We start from the raw sequence: 7403 nt of genomic DNA, 5'->3' as shown, positions 1-7403 counted from the left end.
GTTTTGAGATTCTTAATCTCTTCCCCTTGTCCAAATACCTTTGTTGCTTCAGATATCAGCTCGTGTTTGAGTGTTTTATTTTAAACAGTCCATTGTGTTGTAGAAACCCGTTCTTGCTCCCTTTATCTCTTTAGTCTGGTAATCTGATCATCTTGTAAGATGACATTTGCTTCCATCATCTCACCAACAACACTCACAATTGTATTTCAGTTTCTCTAAATGGTAGTAATACATCCATCTATTATTGCTTCGGCTCTGATCATGTGTGGTATGAATATCAAGACTGGTGTTGAATATGGCACCGCTTGATTCCCAATAGCCTCAATTTCAAGATCTCCAAGCATCGGCTTTTGATGTAGCATCTAGAGTCTGTCCTACTTCCTGGTCTTGACCACTGTAGCCACTGATGTGTCTCACTGAGGTTGAGGGTGTTATTCCTGGGGTTCAAGAGGTTGCTCTTGAGATACCTCCGGTTCTCTTTGAGCTTCCTCTTCTTTGATTGGGCTCATCTAGAGTTTGATGGCTATAGCAAATGTGGCCCTTGGTTGTGCATCTTGCAAGGGGTTCTCAGCTTCCCTTGCCGCCCTTGCCAAAAAACTTTCCCGCGTCTTAAGTTTTTGTTTCTCCCATAAATCCCTCCTCTTTTGGACCTGCTCTGATGAACTATGTTGAGTTTGCTCGATTTATTGCTTCTTGCTTTGAGGTACAATGGCTCTAGTCTTCTACTCTACAGCTGATGTGCCCCCTGGCACATGGTCTGGTGCATTAAGGGTTTCTTTAATTATCACATCCCTGTACTTGACATTAATGCATGTAGCCCATTATAGTACCTGCCATACATACCACGCTTTGAATAGTTGTTGCTGGATCTTGTGTTTTGCAGTCTAAGACATGTCACAGCTTTAGGGCTACAAGGTTGTCATTTCAAGTTGACAAGCAACTTTAGAATGTGTGAAATTATTGTGACCATTATCTAAAGTTCTCTGTCATTGATTGTGACAGTGCCCTTGTCTGCGTTGAAAGTTATGGCTACTTGGACCATAATGTTGGTGTCAGCAAGAAGTCGTGTTGCCTCTAGTCCCACCATCATTCTCCATTTCTACAGAAGAGCTTATTCTCATTCTTGGAAAATGTATTTCCCCATTGGTTGGTATGAGGGAATATCTTCTGGGGTGGACTGTTGTTCTTGCCTATCTCTTTTTTCTCGACTTTGGTCCACAATTTCCTATAGCGTTGCCATTGTTGCATTGCATTCTCTACGCATGGCATTGGATTTCTTTCTTATGGATTTGTCCTATGAAATCTGTGGAGTGGACATAAAAAGATCACTTGATGATCCCTTATACGCACCATAACTTGTTCACGCTTCTTTTGCCTCATAAGTATACCCATCGTTTGTGATGTGTCAAGCATGCATTGGCTTGTCTTATTAATAAGTATTGACAGGCTATCTACCTATGATGGCTTCTTGAATGTTTGGCATGTCACATATATATGTTCAGATAGATAATCGCGCCTTAAGTCCAGTTGATGTGACTTAAAATTATGACGTGGTGTTGATTGCTCAGATCCTCTAGAGTCCTTTGTAGAAACGGTTCTGTCCGTACGAAGAATACATTCAATGTGTTATCTTCAAAATGTGATTTTGGTGCTACTTCATTTGCTGGGATACCATTTGATGCAGCATAGTACAGCTTGATCTTAGACCCATTGTAAACTCCAGGTAGCAGTAATCCAGATAGATCTATTAGTCATACCATACCATAATTGGAGAATTGAAGATCGCATGACCCCTCCCATGCGATCTTCAAGTTTGGCTTCTTTGGTCCCAATCTGGACTGATATAGTAACACAGATCTTCTTTCCTAAATTTCTTGATCTTAATTTGCTTGTCATGCCTGTTAAATGGTGTTTTGGACGTACCTTCTTATGCTATGGACATTACTTTAATGTAGACACTGAAGTCTACACCTTAATTCCCATTTTTTGGTATTGGGTAGTTTTCAGGACCCTGAACGTTGTAACTATTGGTCTCTTCATGGAAAGAGGAGCAATATATGGGAATCTTGTGTACGAGGGAGGCTGAAAGCTCTGTGTAACAGCAGATTAGGATTTTGTGTGTAGTTGCATTCAAAAATACAAGTTCTTAATTGTTTTTGGATTCTTGTTTGTGTACTGAAATGCCATGTTTGAGGGATTGTGTGAATGAATCTTGTGTATGGGATTTCTTACTGCTTTTCATGGGTATTAGAATGAGGGACAATAACACATGTTGAGTGTGGCTTGGTTCGAGCCTTTCAATGGTGTCTCTATGCATGAATCGATGCTGTTCTTAGGGAGGATTTTGATGAAGTAGAATGTTGTAGACAAGAAGAGAAAACCCTCTTTCTTTTCATGTCATTTTTAAAATTGCAAGCGTTTCCAAAATTTTCAAGGCATTTTCAGATTTTTAGAGCGTTTTTAGCCACTCAGGGAAATTTTGAGATTCAAGGAATTTCAAAAACTCTGATTTTCTTCAAAATTTCAATTTTTTGATATTGTTTTAGAGAATTCAAATTTTTAGATAGTTTTTGGGCAGTTCAAAACAATCTCTAGTCTTTGAACATTTTGCAAGCAATTTCAAAAATTTCAGATTCCTGATTTTATGAAGTTTTTAGAAAAGTGCCGTTGTATGGAGGAAGATTCGGTTTATAATTGTATGGTGATACTATTTGTCTCTATTTCTTTGATTTCTAATCAATGGGTAAGAAGAAGAAGAAGAAGTGCTCTGTTTGCCACAAACATGGGCATTGTGCAAAGCAATGTCCTTACATGTGTAAACTTTGTCAAAAAGAGGAGGTAGGTATTACATGCCAAAGTTGTGCAGAGAATTGTATGAGATCATGCAATGATTTTAGGATGCATCATGTCATCAGGACATATGTGAATGCTCAAGAGGATCTAGATTGGTTTTCTAAGTTCTTGATGATGCACACTGTTGACCGCTGGGTCAACAACACAACATAACTCAAGTTTCGTACCAAAGTCTTATCTTTTGCGAGTTATGAAATGCTGCGGATTATGGCTATAAACGTCATTTGTAATGAGTAGTTATTCTAGTTTCAGAAGCCGGGGTGCAATGGCACTTCCAGATTGTAAATACAAAGCCATTTGACCCTTTCAACCCCATTTTTGGTTATACCTAAGGTAGCCTTAGTATATAAGGTACTTAGGTCATTTTGTAAAGAAGACTTTTTCATAATCAAACTTTACGCTGCTGTCTACTGTGTGTGAGAGAGAAAGAGAGTGAGCGTGAGCTTCATCCTCTCGCTACGCCCGGCTCGCTCAACGCATTGGAGATCCGACTGCACCATTGCTATAGGCTCGAGGAGAGCTACGCGACAACGCCAAGCATTCCATGCGAGACGAAGCGCACACACCGACGCATCTACGAGCTACTTGTGGCCGTAAGTGTATGAAACGATGTCTATTTTTTGCGTGCTAGTAGTCTATAGAATCGTGGAGACATAAGCTACGGATAGGTACTCATAAATTTTAGTTTCGGGAACTTTCAAAATTCAGCTCTCACATCCTACGCGTTTTCCGCAGACGGGTTTTGAGTGAGGGTTTTGAGTGTAGAAGCTTAGGGACAGGTGTATCCTAGTGAGGGAATGGTGTTCCTTAAGTTTCGTATGAATGTGGCATGATTAGGTGAGTTACCTTCCGTATGTGTGTATGTGGCTAGGTGGTGTAGTTGAGAGCAGTGAGGTTCTTGATTGTGGTTTAGTTGGCCTTCCAAGAGCGTTGTATGTGTAGGATGGTCTCAGCTTGACAAGCTAAAGAGATTTCCTCCGTGTGCCTATCGTGTCATCTGTGTCCTCGATTGACATTATGTTGATCTAGGTAGTGTTTGCATGCACTTCATGGGTGTGTGAGACTTCCCGTTCAACACACACAAGTGGCATAATAGTCATGTCGGCAAGAAGAGGATGCTATGCTGCACGACAAGAAGGATATCAAAGTTGCAAGAAGCGATTGAAGGTATTTTAGATCAGTATGGAGACGAGTTCAATGATTACCTTAGTGAGATGATTCTCAATGGTGTTTTTAACAACCTATTATTGTTTTAGACCTAAAACAGCCTCAAGTTTTAATTTTTTAGTTATCCAAATTTTTAGGCACCCACGGTTTCCAAACTTGAAATTTCAAGGCCAAAATCTGATTTTTAGCACCTGAAAATTTTCAAGCTAATTTTGATGTTCTTTAATAAGGGATTAAAGTTGTAGAAGAAGAAGATATGTTCAAAGTGAGGGAGATCAAGTCCAAAAGATGATGGAGGAAGTTAGGAGCAACTCAAGAGCCAACATGATTGCCAACTTTCCCCAAACCTCACATTAAAGAGACTCGCCTCTTTGCATGAAGAGAAGGAGAGTTACCCAAAAGAATAATTGGCAATTGAGAAGAATGGAATGCAAGTAAGGTAAACCAGAGAAGTCCACCAATATCCCATACAAACCCACATACCAACATTGGACATCAATCTTGAAGAGGGTGAAATTAAGGGAGAAATCAAATCACAGTGTAATGAAGTGAAAGAGATAAAGATGAATGAATACATGTTGTGTATTGATGATGAGGATGATGTGATGAATCAATTTTTGATGTATCTTGATAAGGATTATCCCACAAGCGATAGTCGGGAAGGTGTTTATATTGATGGAGAAGTGTTTTTTGAAGTCTTGCAGACTAAAAGCCAATTTCAAAGATTGAATATGAGTTATTCAGGTTGTGAAGACAAGGATCTTGAATTTCAGGTCCCTGAGTTGCAAGTTTTGCTACCAAAGGCCCTGATTTGCAAAGTTCCATGATGAAATTCTCTCAACAAAAAAATATTGATTTGCAAAGAATTTGTTTTCTTGAATTTGCTGAACTTCAAAGTCTTGTTGTTAAGCAAAGATGATCAACAACCTCTTGTTAGAGTTGGAGAATGAGAGGTATTCAAATATGGTTGCGGCAAATGAAGCAGTTTCCAAGATCTTTAGGAGTGAAGGCATTATTGAGGATGGAGTGTTCTTAGGTTAGAGATGAATTTGACTTGCATTTTTCTTATTGTTATGAAGTTCATGATGCTCTTAAGCAAGTTATTTTGGAGAAGGATAATCAACTTCAGGATTTGAAACTTCAAACTTACCCAAATTGTGAATATGGAGTCTTCTTCAAACCTTCATGTTATGGATGATGTTCTAAATGATGATGTTGTCTTGAATGACCTTTATGATGTTGGTGCTTTTACAAACTTAGTCAAGGAGATTGGAAGTTCATATTTTTCCAAGGAAGTTCAGTTTCCTTGGATTTATACCAAGTTCCTGATGTCAATGTTGGCAATGTAGTTTATGATGGTAAGGAGATGCTTTTGATTGATGATTACGCAAGTGTTTTACAAGTTCTTGATGATCATTAAGTGGTTTTTCCTGAAGATGATTCTATCTTTCTATGTGATTTTGTGAATAAAGGAGATGATGATGATCTCATTATCTCTCAATGGTTCTATGTGTTCATGGTAAATGATACCAGTTGTGGTACTTGGAAGCATTTTGTTTTTATCACGATTCTTCAAGAAGAGCTATGGTGCTACATAATAAACTTTTAGGATGTGGTCCATATGCAAGCTATTTCCTTGAATATTTGACTTGGAGTGGAGTTTGCTGATCTAAATTGTCTCTCATTTGGAAAGAATCTTGGTGGATACATGTTTTTATTGATACTTCATTTGGATGCTTATATTTAGAACCCTTTATTGTTCTTGCTTGAAGTTTTGAAGTCCTTCAATCAATGTGATGGCAAGATTGCTAGCTTGGCTCCTTATGATCTGATGAAGTATTCTCTTGAGAAGAGGAAGTTGTTACAAATGCAAGATAAACAATGTGAAAGTTTTTAGATTCTTGATGATTCTTTTAAGTGCTCTTTCATGCAAATTGGATTTCTTTTGGGATTTTTTCTTCATGATGTGATGCAAAGTGATTGTGTAACCGTTTTGAGGCGGAAATGGATGATCTCTCAAATAAAAAATTGGGTGTTTTTTCTTGAAATTCAAACAATGCAGCTTGAAATGAAGGAGGCAATTGCACAATTCTTTGGAGTGTTAATGGGGTGTGAGAAGATGGAAGGTGCTTGTGAGGCTGCTTCATTTAAAAAATATCTTGCGAGATGGAGCAAATCCTAGACAAAAAGTGAGTTTTGTGATATTTTCAAGAAAGAGTACGAGCAAACCAATTTTTTGTTTCCTTTGTCTTGTGTACATGAATTCACATTGTTATTTTTGAGCTTAAACTTATATCAATTTGATGAAGAAGCAAATCAAATTTGGGTGTTTCTTGAATTAGGATTTTTAAGAAAATCAATTGTTTTGGCATATTCAGTCTAAATAAGGTTTTAAAGTTTCACTATATGCAAAGATGTCGAAGATGTTCACAAGAGACAGTTTCTCACAGGTGTAAAGTTTGCATTCTACCTTGAATCTTTCTTTAGTCTTTTTGAAGAGGAGTCTGAAACTCAATCTATACATGAATTTAAAAATGAACCTGTAAACCTGGAATTACTTGAAGAAGAGGAGAGTTTGCTACTTTGTAAAGAAATTTGAAGCGGGATGCAAAAAGCAAAGATCAAGTTGGCTATTTTTTGACTGACTTGAGTTAGAAAGATCAAGGAAAGCTTGTTTTTGAGAATGTGGAGTCTAGAGTTGATTCTAATCTTCTTCCAAGGCATTGAAGAAGCAATGTTTGATGGTTTGCAAGCATGTGATAATGGTTAATGAGCTTAAAGTGGTAGATGCTCTGAATCTTGAAGTGTCTGAAGCGATTGATGAAGCGCCATCAATGATTTTTTCAAAATTCTTGAATTTTGAGTCTGAAAATCAAATTTTGCAGATGCAAGATGTTGGTTTTCATGATTCAATATTGTCACTCACATATTGTTTGGATCAGATTTTTCAAAACGATGATCCGGAGATGAATTATGTTTTGAATCTAATTTTTCAAAATGCATGTGGATTCCAAAGGGATTTGATGTTTTGGATGTTTTTCTTGCTAAAGTTGTAGTTTTTGATGAGAAGAATGACTGAATTGCAAAGAGAGGATGGTTTTGAGTTTTATTTGCCGAGAATGATGGATATGGAAGAGGAGATGTTTGTGGAGTATTTGGATCACATCTTTCATGATTCTTGGAAGCAATTTGCTTACTAGAAAAGTTGTTTCGATGATATATTTGTTGATTTTCAGATCTGCAAAGATTTTTGAAATTCAAGAATGCAAATTTTAGGAGTTACAATTTCAGGATGATTGGAATTCTGAACCTAAATTTGGCTATTTTTGTTGAATTTTGGTGGAGTAAAAACTTGATCATTGAGCTTTGGTTCTATAAGTTTG

Source organism: Adiantum capillus-veneris, chromosome 12 (assembly GCF_014529385.1).
Source record: "Adiantum capillus-veneris isolate H3 chromosome 12, ASM1452938v2, whole genome shotgun sequence".
Taxonomy (NCBI): Eukaryota; Viridiplantae; Streptophyta; class Polypodiopsida; order Polypodiales; family Pteridaceae; genus Adiantum; species Adiantum capillus-veneris.
The sequence above is the reverse complement of the archived record's forward strand: the minus strand, read 5'-3'. Positions refer to the sequence as shown.